Below are 14,320 nucleotides of genomic sequence, written 5' to 3' on the forward strand. Positions count from 1 at the left end.
AGCTAGAAATCTTTTTTTTGTTGTTGTTCTGCTATTATCTTTGATTGTTGGAACTTTCCAAAATAGTTTATTCCCAGCTTTATTAGGTAGAAGATACTGGAAATAATTTCATTGTTCTTGGGTGAGAGACTTTAAACTGGCTTACATTTATTATTCATATTTGATCATTTATGGATACATTTAACAAAATATTCACCAGCACAACCATGTACAAGGCATTATAGAATTAAGAACTGAAGGCCAGGCATATTGGCTCATGCCTATAATCCCAGCACCTTGGAAGGCTTAGATGGGTGGATCACCTGAGGTCAGGAGTTCGAGACCAGCCTGCCCAACAAGGCAAAACCCCATCTCTATTAAAAATACAAAAATTAGCCACACATGGTGGCATGCACCTGTAGTTTCAGCTACTAGGGAGGCAGAGGCAGGAGAATAGATTGAACCCAGGAGGCAGAGGTTGCAGTGAGCGAGATTATACCACTGGACTCCAGCCTGAGCAACAGAACGAGACTCCACCTCAAACAACAGCAACAAAGAACTGAAGCAGTGAATGCGTTAGGAATGGCTGCTGCTCTCATGTAACTTGCGATTCTAGTGAGTAACCTATAATACAAAATACCAATATATATGTTAATGAAACCATAGGATACTAGGAGGGCTTGTGGAAGATCCACCAAATCCAAGGGTGGATGGCCAGAGAAGCTTCACAAGAGTTGTTTGAGATGAAACTAGATTTAGTAATGCAGAGCGAGAGGCATAAAAGAAGCTCAAGAGGCAATTCCAAGAGAGAGAAAGCGGGGTTGTGGGGGTGGGGAAGTAAGAGAGACTGCTTTTCAAGTATTGAAATACTTCTACTATAAATGGACTGTTGATCTCCAAATGGGCATGTGCATTGAAAAGGTGAGAAGGGTGGCAGGGGGCCTGAGTGTGTAGGCCTTATAAACCATGGAAAGTAGTTTAGACATTATCCTAAGGTAAAATAATACCCTTTGAAAGATTTCAAACAGAGGAGTAGCAGAATTAAATTTGCGTGTATCATTCCTGCTTTGGCTGTATAAGGATGAAAATTTGAAAATAAATATGGACATATTACAGAATATGCCCAAGAAAATGAATTACATAATTTTCAAAAATAATTTTTACTTGTATTTATTTGTATACATTTATGGGGGATACATGTGCAATTTTGCTGCATGCAAAGGCTGCATAGTTGCCAAGTCAGGGCTTTCCAGGTATCCATCACCCGAATACCATACATTACAACCAACCATTAACTAATTTCTCATCATTTCCTCCCTTCCCACTTTCTCACCCCTTTGGGTCTCCATTAACTATCATTCCATTCTCTACATCTGTGTGAACACAGTTTTTGGTACCCACTTATGGGTGAGAATATGTGATATTTGTCTTTCTGTACCTGGCTTGTTTCACTTAATACTTGCTTTTTAAAGACTTGCTTCTTTCTCTTTTCTTCACCTCTATCTAAAATTAGAGTGCCATATTAATTTAAGAAAGAGAAGGCTTATGTTTGTCATTTTAGAATGAAAAAGTATAGCCAAGCTAGAGGAAAGAAGATTTCATCTTGAACTTGATAAATAATTATCTGATAATTAGAGTTGTGTGAGCATCAGATAGGCAATCTTGTGAAGTAAGTTGCCACTCCTGGAAATATTTCTGCAGGGGAGTGATGATCACTGATAAAGGGATGTTGTAGAAGGGATGACTGTGTTGCCAGAAGGTTGGATTAAATTGCATCTAGAGCTTCTTCTGGTTCTCAACTTATTTGAAGGTTCCAGTTGGTGGAATTATGGTTAACCAAGGTTCCAACATTATATTTAGATTGCTGCATTGTCTCTAATTTTTAAATCCTTCCCACTCTTTTTTTTTCTAGACTTACAGGGTATTTTTTTCAGACATTAAGACTCTGAATTTCTTACTAGAAGACATGAAATGAAATAAGTTAGGAAATGAATTGTTTGTCTGCTGCCCTGAATTTTTATAGACCCCGATGCCTGGCACAAGGATTGTTCTCAGGGCTGCAGGTAGTTACATTTTTTGAAATTTCTGCTCCATTTTGAAAACATCTTGGAGAAATAAAATGAGCCACATTACTCAAAGACATAATCCAGAACATAACATTTCCAAAAACCTTATTATACACACTTTGGCACAGTAATGCTTATCCAATTAACTATATTCACAACCAAGGCACTCTCTCCTCTTCTCTCACTCTCCAAGTGAATTCATGTATGAATAAATGAACAAATGTATTGGAGATTCAAGGTTGATGTAACAGACAATTTTGGAAGATTTTCTATAAGCTAAAAGGAAGATATAGGGAACAAAGGTTTAGCAATCTCTGAATTGTCAGCGGTATTTAGGACTTCAGTCTTGTTTTAATACTGTGCCTCTTGAGGAGTTTCAAATTCACTGTGCATAACTGGAGGTGGTGTTACTTCCCATAAATCAGACTCAAGATAAAGTGAGTTGGGGCAACTTATCATGCACATGATTTTATTTAAAAAGGTCTTTACATTTTCAAGGAGTATTTTGCATATTTTGCTGTGACTTAATTCCTTTTGGACTTGATAACAATAAATATAGATGTTACTAGCCACCTTGGTAAAATCTTAGGACAGGAATTTTACAATCAAATATACACAATTACTTCTTCCTCATGTAACTCAATCTAATGTTGAAATTTGGGATGATTTAACTTACATGTGATTCTCAGAGGACTTAATACTTCTATTATAATTTCTATTGTAAAGAAATTTTTTATTTTGAAGTCTTGTTTGTTTGTAGTTGGTATGTTCTGTGTTGGTTATTAGAATATACCTGGGAAGATGACCATATGGGACAATTTACAATTAAAAATTTATAAACAGTAATTGCAGAGATTGTCCTCACCACTTGCTGATAGTCCACTAATGTACTACTAGTGAATCCAATAAGGGCAACTGGATTTTCTCGGTTACTTGAAATTTATTATGTGGGTATCTTACCTATGCCTTATTAGATAACAAGAAAATTTATAGAAGTTTTGTCTCCCATTAACGCTTGTCCCAAAAGAAGGAGGTGAAATCACCTGAACACATTGTTTGAGATAGTGTTTTTCTGTTGCAAAAGGTCCAGGTGAGATTATGGGAAATGTGCAGAAAGAGATTTCTACTAGTTGTATTTAGGGGGCAGGCTGTTAAGCAGCCTCTCAAACCAAATGATGCAAAAATAATCATATTGATTTGTGGTTGTAAATTGTCTTCCTCTTAGCTATCAAAATCTTTTTTTGGGGGGGTTTATATATCCATACACATACCTTATGAAACTCAAAAAATTGGAATCCAACATCCAAAATCTAGGGTTTGGCTGACTGATCTTAGGGCAATGATCCCCTTTGATGAAGGTTTATTCAGTAATAAGAATTCACACCAATGAGTTGAAAGGAGCAGACTTGGGGGGATTCCTATTAAAATCTTCCTTTTTTTTTTCTGAGAGGCCATTCAGAAATGGCTTTCTCTTGGTATTCATCTTGATAGGCTAGGTTATTAGTGTGTAACAAGAGGAAACATTTATATGCCTTTCACATTAATTTCTATCACAAGTGTGATGGGAGTTCTGTGCTGTCCTCTCTCCAGGACATAGGCCAGCAGAGCAGCCTCTATCTAGAACAGTGTTCATCATTGAAGTGGAGAAAAATGTCCTTTAGAGTCCATACCCAGGATAGACGCATATCAATTCCATTTGCATTGCACTAGCAAAAGTAACCACCTCTACCGTCAAGGGAGCAGGAATGCAAATGTACATATTCCTTTTGAGCCCACCCCAGAAGGGACCTTGTATTAGTTTTATTCACATTATAGTAGCAAAGGTGATCATCTCTAACTTCAAGGGAGCAGAGGTATGCAAATCTGTATATGCTGGGGGAAGAAACCAGAAATATTTGTTGGTCAATATTAATGACTATCGCAGACTTTGTCTGAGCATTATCCTTTGAAGTACTAAATACCACTGACGATCCAGAGATTGGTAAGCCCTTTTTCCCTATATCTTCTTCTTATCCTGTTTTATATCTGGATTTTTAGTCTCTCAAGCTGATCAATTTCCACACTGTTTAAAGCAGTCTCAGTTGAGTTTTCTGTAGCTTGCAGCTAAAATTACCTAACTGATACATATGTATTATGAAATGCTCTTTGAGTAAATATCACCAGTCAGACCCAATTCTAGAGAGAGGATACTGTTGTTTATGATTCAGGCCAAGTCCCTGCCCTTGGAACCTTACATTCTAATGAGATATACTTCACTACCTTTGGGTAATAAAAGTAAATGGAAGCTCTGCCCACATGCAGTGTACAACTCAGATATGCTTCCATAGAGCACATTTTCCTTTTTGTCATATATAAAATCCCCAGAAATAAATAAGAGACAACTTGTTGTATCTCATTCAAAAACTGCCTAGAAAGGTAGGTGCCTGCTGTTTATTTCCTGGCTTTGGACCCTGGTCTATGTGGGGATTGATCTTTGGGGACTTGGCTATCTCTCCAATTTCTGCTTTCTTTGAGTGTCACAGAGAAGCAATCAAGTTTTAGAGGAAGCTTATGCAATATTATAAGCTCTATCTGGGGTATATTTTTTATCCATTCTGAATTATGTTTTACGACTCTAAAGGCCAAAAAAAGTCAAATTGAAGGTTATTGTTTTTGTTTTTTAAGGACATAGAAATTCAGTACTGTGAGTTCAGCAGAGAGTAAGGAGGGAATGAGTCAGGAGGTAGACTTGAGTGGAGAACCAGGACTCCCTTGCATTTTCCAGGTCTACTGTGCCAATCTCTACAGATTCCTACCTGATTTAATAGTACCACCCTGGCCTCAACTTCCTTCAAATACATTAGCATTCAGAGAAATAGGAATCACGAATTCATCTGTATTCAGCTCTCCTTGTGTTGCCATAAAGGAATACCCAACACTGGGTAATTTATAAAGAAAAGAGGTTTAATTGGCTCACAGTTCTGCAGACTGTACAAGTATGGTGCCCACATCTGCATCTGCTTGGCTTCTGGGGATGCCTCATAGCTCAGTGCTGTTCTCCTGATAGTGAGTGAATTCACATGAGATCTGGTTGTTTAAAAGTGTGTGTCTCCTCCCCGTCTTTCTCTTGCTCCCTATCTGGCTATGTGATATGCCTGTTCCTGCTTCACCATTCATCACGAGTAAAAGTTTCCTGAGTCCTGGCGGGGTAGGGGTTATGCTTCTCCTAACATCCATTTAATAACTCTATGCTTTATTTTATCACAGCAATTTTCATACTTTGAGAAGTTTGCCTATTCACATTTCTCAGTCCCTGTAGTATTGGCAGCCCCTTGAGGGGGTAGATAGGTGTGCTTTGATTTCCACATTTTGGTCTAGAGAAAATTTAAAGTGACTTATAAATGTGAATCTATGAAAGATAACACAAGTCCAATTTAGTATACAGGAGAAAAAAAACAGAAAAATGTAAAATATTACTAGAAATGAGACTTAAAATGCAAACCACAATGCACTGTTCTAAGAGTGCCAAATGGGTTTTAGCCATTGTTCCAACTTTCACAGTTTGGTAGTAATTTCCAGAAGGGCTATGTTGCAAAGGATTCTGAGGTCACATTTCACGGGCAATGGTACTGTGTCTGATTTGTGGCATCTGCACTGGATACTGAAGGAGGATTTATGACTCATAATTTGCCATTCATGGTCTATATATTTTCTTATGGATGCATGAAAAATTTGGATCTAAACTCTTGGTAAAATAGAAAAAAAATGATCAATTGTACAAATTTTAATTCCCACAATATAAAAACACATATATCGTTTAGAGGGAAGCACAGGTTTTTTTGGTAGTCTCACTGAGATGGAATCTTTCTTGACAATCATTATGAAGTGGACATTTTGGTATAATGAACATCATACATGACAACATTCTAAAAGGAGACATAGTTACAAATTTATAGTGTTATTTTTTTCTCATTGGTCCTAAATAATGGTCAGGGAAACTCTATCTAGTATGATTCATTAAAAATAACCCTTGGTATGACCAGTATGCTATAGTATATGCATTCTGTTCTCTGCCTATCTAGGTAAATTCAAAAAATATATGGAGGAATAGAGAAAATGAATATACTTGAGTCTTCCATGAAAACTCCTTCTTCCAGATAATTTATGATACATAAACTTAAAATTTTGATACAACAAGCTTAATATTACATGTCAAGAGAACTAGCACCTAAAGTTCAGCTATTCTATATGGCCAGATAATTATAGAAAATAACAGGCTGGGTGTGTTGACTCACACCTATAGTCCCAGCACTTTGGGAGGCCGAGGCAATTGGATAATCTGAGGTCAGGAGTTCGAGACCAGCCTGACTAACATGGTGAAACTCCATTTCTACTGAAAATACAAAAAATTAGTTGGGTGTGGCGGCTCATGCCTGTAATCCCAGCTACTCAGGAGGCGGAGGCAGGAGAATCGCTTGAACCTGGGAGACAGAGGTTGCAGTGAGCCGAAATCACACCATTGCACTCCAGCTGGGGCAATAAGAGTGAAACTCCATCTCAAAAACAAAGAAGCAAACAAAAAAAAAACCCCACAGATAATAATAATAATATATCATATTGGGTTTTTCAGAACCAATAGGAGATAGAAAGATACATACATACATATATACATAGATAAATAGAAATATAGATAAGAAGATATTGATTATAGGAATTAGCTTATTTGGTTCTGGAGGCTGAGAAGTCCCATGATCTGCTATCTGCAAGCTGCAGATCCAAGAAAGCCAGTGGTGCATGTCATTCTAATCCCAGTCCAAAAATCTGAGAATCTGGGGAGGTAATGGCGTAAGAAGTCTATGTCTGAGTCCAATAGCCCAAGAACCAGGAACACCAAAGTCCAAGGGTTGGAGAAGATGACTGTCTCAGCTCCTACCCTTCCCCTACTTCTTTGTTCTATACAGGACTTCAGTGGATGATGTCCACCCACACTGAGGAGGGCCATCTGCTTTACTCAATTTATCAATTCAGATGCCAGTCTCTTCTAGAAACACCCTCACAGCCACAACTGGAAATAATGTTTTAACAGTTACCTAAGCATGCCTTGGCCTATCAAGTTGACACTTAAAATTACCATCATCTAATTACCTATCATAATAAAAATTATAAAAATATCTGACATCTATTAAGTACTTACTCTATACCACAAACTCTGCTCAGCTCTTTACCTACATCTTATCTAATTTTTATAGAAAATTACCTTATTATAAAGTAAATCAATCAATAAAGTGATCTTTTTCAAAAGAGAAAATTACTAGTGTTAAGATGAAACAATTTGCACTAAATCTCAAATAGTAAGGGGGGGGCCCTTTGAGTTTAAGGTCTATAATCTTGACATTCTACCAATAAACATGCTTCAGCAAAATAAATGCATAAGTACATAAATAAATAAATGAGCTGTAAGTACCATTGTAACTATCTTGAGAAATGTTAGCTGCCTAGTTGGAATTATTTTAAAAGACAGTCATCCCAGCTCCAATGTAGTATGGGTCTTTGTTTTTTCTGTTCCGTCTTCATGTTTCCAGTAACCAGTACAAGGAAGCACTCAAAAATGGCATTGGAATTAATTATGTCAGTAAGTGAAACAATTAAAGACCAGACATTTTTGAGAACCATTCTTGTGCAGAAGACACATTTGACTGAATATTCTTTCAGTCAAACAAATTAGTTACATATTGTATCTGCCCACTTTCTAAGATAGTTTCCTATATGGGTGATATATTTAGTTTTATTAGTTTTGAAACCATTGTCTAAACATCCTTTTTGGCCTCAAATATTGCAGGGAAATATATCTACCTCCTCCATTAGATTATAAGGAGTTTAGTCTGTTGGGGGAAAATAGGGGAGGGACGCTGGGGGGTGGGGAGTTGGGGAGAGACAGCAAGGGGAGAGATGCCAGATGTAGGTGATGGGGAGGAAGGCAGCAAATCACACTGCCAAGTGTGTACCTATGCAACAATCTTGCATGTTCTTCACATGTACCCCAAAACCTAAAATGCAATAAAATAAATGGAAAAAAAAAACAGAGGGAATTTCATACAAGGGGTATTTTTATTTATAAGCACAAGATGTCTGCTTTTTCTCTTTGCTTGACAATTAGGCACACAACCAGAATTAGTGCCAACATTAAAGTGGGATTTTTTTTTTCTTTCACATACTAATCTGATGCAGGCAATTTAGCATGGTGCAAAACAAAATCATGTTTACTTGATCACTAGGCTTCTCCATCTTCATCTCCAATAAAGATTCTAGGGACAAGAAAAATTATATTTTACTTCACAGAAATTCATTGGTGAGAAATTAATTAAAAGTAGTTAAACTCAATCAAAAGACGAAAAGTTGATTAAAGTGAGTTAGGAGACCACCTCTGATCTCTAAGGATGACATTGTGACTAGCAGACATTTGTCCTAATTTTTTTGCATGTGTCATCGTCAGAGATAAAATTCTAGTTTTATCCACCATAGATTAACCTACAATGATACTTTTATTTCCTCACATTTAGCTTGAATTTCCATATAAATATTTCAGTGGTTATTTGATGTTTGCCTCTTTAATAATCATTCCCTCTTTCTTATTCCTAGCAGTACTCCAAATTTCCCAGCCATATAAATGAGTGGAATTGATTTCACTGCTAGTTTTATAATTTAATGGAAATTTTCTTAAGTTAATCAGCATTTTTTTATCTTCCTGGCAATAGCAATAAGTTCAGACTTGGGCACAGGACACCAAAATAGGTTAATCAAAGTCAGTGAAACTTAGTTAAAGGTGTTTAGTTAAGCTATGAAAAAAAGATGATTTCTTCCCTATACGGACTTGGACAAAAAAATGGAACTGCTGATATGCCGATAGTCATCTTGAGATCATGTGGAAGAGGCTTGCTGAGAAAGAAGATGGTTCTGAGAAAGTGCTGCTGAGAAATGGTGAGGATGGGGATAGGGAGATAGTGAGAAAATCCTTTTGAGTCCTTTTTATGGCCACACTGAGGCACTTTCCACTCCTAAAATCATCAGCTACGTAAGCCAGTTGTATGTACGTGTATATTGTCTGTGTCTAGGAAATTCAAGCCCCAAGCTCTCCTTAATGGGAGTTGGTGGGTTTTATTTTCAGATCTTACATTTTTGCATCAGAAAAAAATATATATATATGAATATATATATGAGAGAGAACTTTATACTTTAATTTGAAGCTAAAATAACTATTTCTTTATTTTAAACTGTATCCTCATGATGCTGCAATCTGTTGCTTTCTTCCTTTTTCCCCAACAAATCACTTAAGGGCTTATTAATATTCATTAGTGTCTCAGAGATAAAACTTCAGAATGTTGAGGGGTCAACTACATTAAATCATCCCCCCAAATTTCCATCAGATAAGTGATAAAAATAAGGTTAAAGGTCTTATTTTCTTTCTCCTGTTATCCTTTAGAAAGATACTCAAAAAGGACAAAATAGAACGGTGGGCACAAATACACAAATTAGTCCAATTTGAAATAAACTGAAAGAGCCTAGCAATGAAAGTGTGACTGAGATACAGGAAATTGGCTGCCACAGCCAGGACTTTGCCATACTCAGAACTTTGAAGTCATTTCGAACACATCTGCATATGGAAAACAAAATTACCTAGGTTAATTTAATTTATAAAATATATTCCTTTCTCAATTTTACAAATTTTTACTTAAATAAAAATTACAAAGCTTGTCAGTGAAATAAAGTTGAAACAAAGATCATGGTCTGATGGAGTTCGTAGTATGTCTATTTTGTATATGAGTAAGCTGTACAAAAGGGAGCAAATCTGGAGAAGTGAGAACTGAAATAGTCACCAGTGCTGAATTATATACATGGACCAATAGTTCTATTCCTAAGGAGGCAGCAATACAGAAAAAACTTTTTTTTTTTTTCTGAGACAATATCTCATGGTACTTAGGATCACTCATTTTGGAGACAGATAAAGCAGGGCTTGAATCTCCACACTTGCTTTTCACATCTGTGTGATCTCTCTGGTATTTTGCCATTTGTAAATTGGAATTAAAAATGGCTTTTCCCTGTTGGTTTGTTGAGAAGATTAAAAGAGACAATTCACAGAAAGTGTCTGCATCAAACGCTGAATGAAGATATAGAAGCCACATAGAAGCCTATCTTGGTGACTATGAATTATTGGGCCCAAATTTCAGAAAGATGTCAAAGGAAAGCCCACCTGTGAAAGAAAAGTAAATGTGAACAGATAATCCCATCTGTTTAGTAATTCATTGTATATATATATTTATTGATGAAGACTATGGGTTCTTGAGTAATTCTCTCTGAATTTAAATCTCAATTCTTCTACCAAATATTATTTTATTATAAAGTAGATCATACATACAAAAATATATAAACTGATTGTTATACACACACAAACATATAGGTACAAGAGTATTAAACAACTAATGAAAAGAATAACATTAGCAACTGTGATCCATCAGTCAGATTACATATTAAAGCATACCAGTATATATTCTCTTTCCGCGTCCCCCTCTAATTATATAGCTCATTTCCCTCCTCAGAGGTAATGAATAACCCAATTTTATACATTTCTTTTATTTGCTTTATAGTTTTGCTTCTAATGTATCAATCATGTATTATAGTCTGTCTCTCTATCTATAATCTATCTACCTTTCTATCTATATATCCCCTCTAACGTGTTGATTATATATTAATATACCTAATCACTACATTATTCATTGTTTCTACTTTGAAATTTATGTAATAGTGTATGTAGTTTACTAAAATTTGCTGTACTTTTATTTTTGAATTTTATTCTTATAGATCTATGAATGAAGCTATATTTCATTAATTTTCACTGATATATAATATTTCTGCATATTAACAAAATTGTATTTTATGTATCTATTCTACTTGATAGGCATTATGGTTTTTTTGGTTTTAGCTATTATAAACAATTATAAACAACGCTGCTGTGAATATGCAAGCACGTCTCCTGGACACATGAGCAAATTTTCTCTAAGGTCTACTTGGTGGCAGAATCATTATGTCAGATATACTAGTTAATGCAAAAACTATGCCAAAGTAGTTGTAACAAATGACTTTTCATGTTCTTCGTGTATAAGAATCTTATTTTCCCTAGCCTCACCAATACCTGGTATTGTTGAACTTGATTTTTTATATTTTTGATGGTGTAGGGGAGTGGAAGATAGAGCAATTAGATGAGTATTAAATAATACCCCAATGTAATTTTATTTTCATTTCCTAAAAGCTAATGTGGTTGATCATCTTTTAATATTGTCTGAGTCATCTGTGTTTTCTCTTCTGTGAAATACCTGTTGCTATCTCCCAGCAAAAAGTCAGCTGTTCTCTGCTAAGTTTTGTGTCACTTTGCACAACCCAATCAAGGACCCATGCTAACTAAGTCCCCTTGCAGAATTCTGGGGTTCCTTTTAGTTATCTCCCCTTTTTCCTATAACCATTTTTAAATTCCAGCTGATCTGTTAGTCCGGAACCCAATCTTCGATGTCTTAGTTCATGTGCTACTTTCTGTATCACAGTAGGAAAAGTGAGACTTACCTATATGTTTCCCTTTTTCTTTGTCAAGTACCACAGGGATTATATTTCTGCTTTTCCTATACCAGTTATCCAATGGCTGAAAACAGTCGTTTGGTTTAGTTTTAGAGTTGTTTGTTATGAGATGGTAAGTTCAATACTCATTCCTTTATTATGGTTGGATGTGGAATCCCTAAATTTCAATTTTAAGTATTTTTGAATTTGTACTATGATTTCCTCTTTGGCTTATGAGTTTCTTAAAATTTTCTTAAATTTTCAAATATGTGGGGTTTTAAAAATTCTTTTTGTTGTTAAGTTCTAACTTTATAGCATTATTATTTTTGAAGATGATCTTCACTGTAGCAGTCCTTTCAAATTTTACGAATTTAGCATGAGAGTAGAAGATATAGTCAATTTTCTTAAGTGCTTGAGAAGAATCTGTATTTTCCACTTGTAATACTTTATTCTATCCCATAGATCAAACTTTTTATTTTACTCTTAAGAACTTCCCTAATCTTTCTAGCCTTTCTATTCAATGTACCATTTATAGAGACATGTTAAAATATCTTACTATGTGGGTGAATGTTCTACTTTTTCTTTATAGGTCCATTAACCTTTTCCTTTGTATAATCCAAGCCAATAATATTAGGTCCATGTGAGCTTTAAATTGTTCTTGTGGAGTTTGGGAACTGGATATTTATTAGAGATCGACACCTGTAAGAGAGAGAGAGAGGAAGAAGGATTGTGCGAAGAAAATACTCAAATTGCAATGCAGGACCAACAAAGCCTGGAAGAAACTGGCATCAAGCATGCCCTTTCAGTGTGTCCTATGTCTGACTAAAATGGCCAAGTTTTTAAGCACCACCTTGTTCAGTCACTGAATGCAGGCTGCCCTGAGGTGAGAGAGGCTGTTTGAATCTGAGGTACACAGGCTACTGAGTGGACTCCACTGACTGCACTTGCTACAGACAGGCAGCAAGTCCCTCTTTGCCGTGGGGTCTGGGAAGTCTGTCTCTGTGTTCTTGTTACTGTGCATTCAAATTCACTTCTCCATGTATTTTTGAGAAGCAATTTCTTTTCCAAGACTCGAATGGGCTTTCTTTCTGAGGAGAAACTTAGAGAGAGCCATGTTGCGACAAACTATGGCTTCCATAGCTTCAGTGAATCTGGTTTCTGGACTGCAGTGGATATTCCTTGTCTTCTTTCTTTAACATCCATTCTAAATTCACCTTGCCCTCAGCACTCACCTCTGTTGAACTCATTGGCTTACCTGGTGGAGGTGGCTCAGACCTCATTTTTGAGGTTTCCAACCCCCAGTCACCATGTCTTTTCTTAGGGTTGTTGCATGTCTCCATTTACAGTCACAAATGTGTGAGAGAGTGGCAGGAGGCACACATGTGGGTCATCTCGCTTTATTACTCTATTATTTCCCAGTTGGGTAACACTATGTCCACCTTTTCCTAATGATCCTATCTACCACCCTTTCATGATAGTGACTATTTGCCTCTCAGTCCCTAGACATAAGGCACTTGTAGAGCTCAGGGGGCAACCATAGCTTTTATTCAATGGAACTCTTACAGTGTTTGCAGGTAGCAGTGTGCCCCCTTGGGGGACCAGGATCTCTAATCCCACTGATGCCTCAGTTTAATGGAAGTAATGGAAAAAAGAGCCACATTGGCTTCCACCCTTGCTTTTTGGATCCATGCATTTGTTTTTCCAACTGGGTTCAGCTCTATACAGATATCTTGGTTTCATGCATATACTGCATCCTGGAAGATAGCAGCTGGAGGATAACATTTACACTTGCAGAGTTTGAATCCTTAACTAGTGCTTCAGCTGTTTCTTCAGCAGCTTGTTATGCCTTATTATATACCTTATTATCAGCTATGGGTAATGTGGTACATGATGAATTTAGGGAATCCATGATCATGGGCTTACCCCACACCTCCTTGGCAGTGAACAATGAATACCCTGGTCCAATGTACAGTTACATTATAACAAATATAACTGGAGCCTACACACACACACACACACACACACACATATATTTATATCTATATATGGAGTCTCACTCAGCCACTTAGGCTGAAGTCCAGTGGCGTGATCTCGGCTCACTACAACCACTGTCTCCCAGGTTCAAGCGATTCTCTCATCTCAGCCTTCCAACTAGCTGAGATTACAGACACCCACCATTAGGCCTGGCTAATTTTTTTTTTTTCATATTTTAGTAGAGACGGGGTTTCACTGTGTTGGTCCGGATGGTATCAAACTCCTGAACCACCTGCCTCAGCCTCCCAAAGTGCTAGGATTACAGGCATGAGCCACCATGCCTGGTCTGGAGCAAATATGTTTAAGCCCTCAGATAGTAGTGGTGGCTCAGGTCTTTCATGCAGAAACAGAAAATCTGTATGTGGAACATGCCTACTTTTACAAATCATTGACACCTCCATTATGTACATGCCCCAGTGAAGTCAATTTGCTCCAAGATGTACATGAGTCTCTTTGAGTCTGAAGATTCATTATTAGTCTCTCTTTTGGCAGTTTGGACATTTACCAACAGCTATAACTAACCTAGTCTTAGTAGTCAGAAGTGCACATTGTTCTGACTTTGAAAAACTCTCATCTCTTTTACTGTGGACACTTTCATTCACATGCCCATTAGGTTAGTATTGGTGGAGAAACGTACAACAAAATTGGTTGATGCCAAA

Source organism: Sapajus apella, unplaced genomic scaffold (genome assembly GCF_009761245.1).
Source record: "Sapajus apella isolate SASKATOON/1434 unplaced genomic scaffold, GSC_monkey_1.0 scaffold1, whole genome shotgun sequence".
NCBI lineage: Eukaryota > Metazoa > Chordata > Mammalia > Primates > Cebidae > Sapajus > Sapajus apella.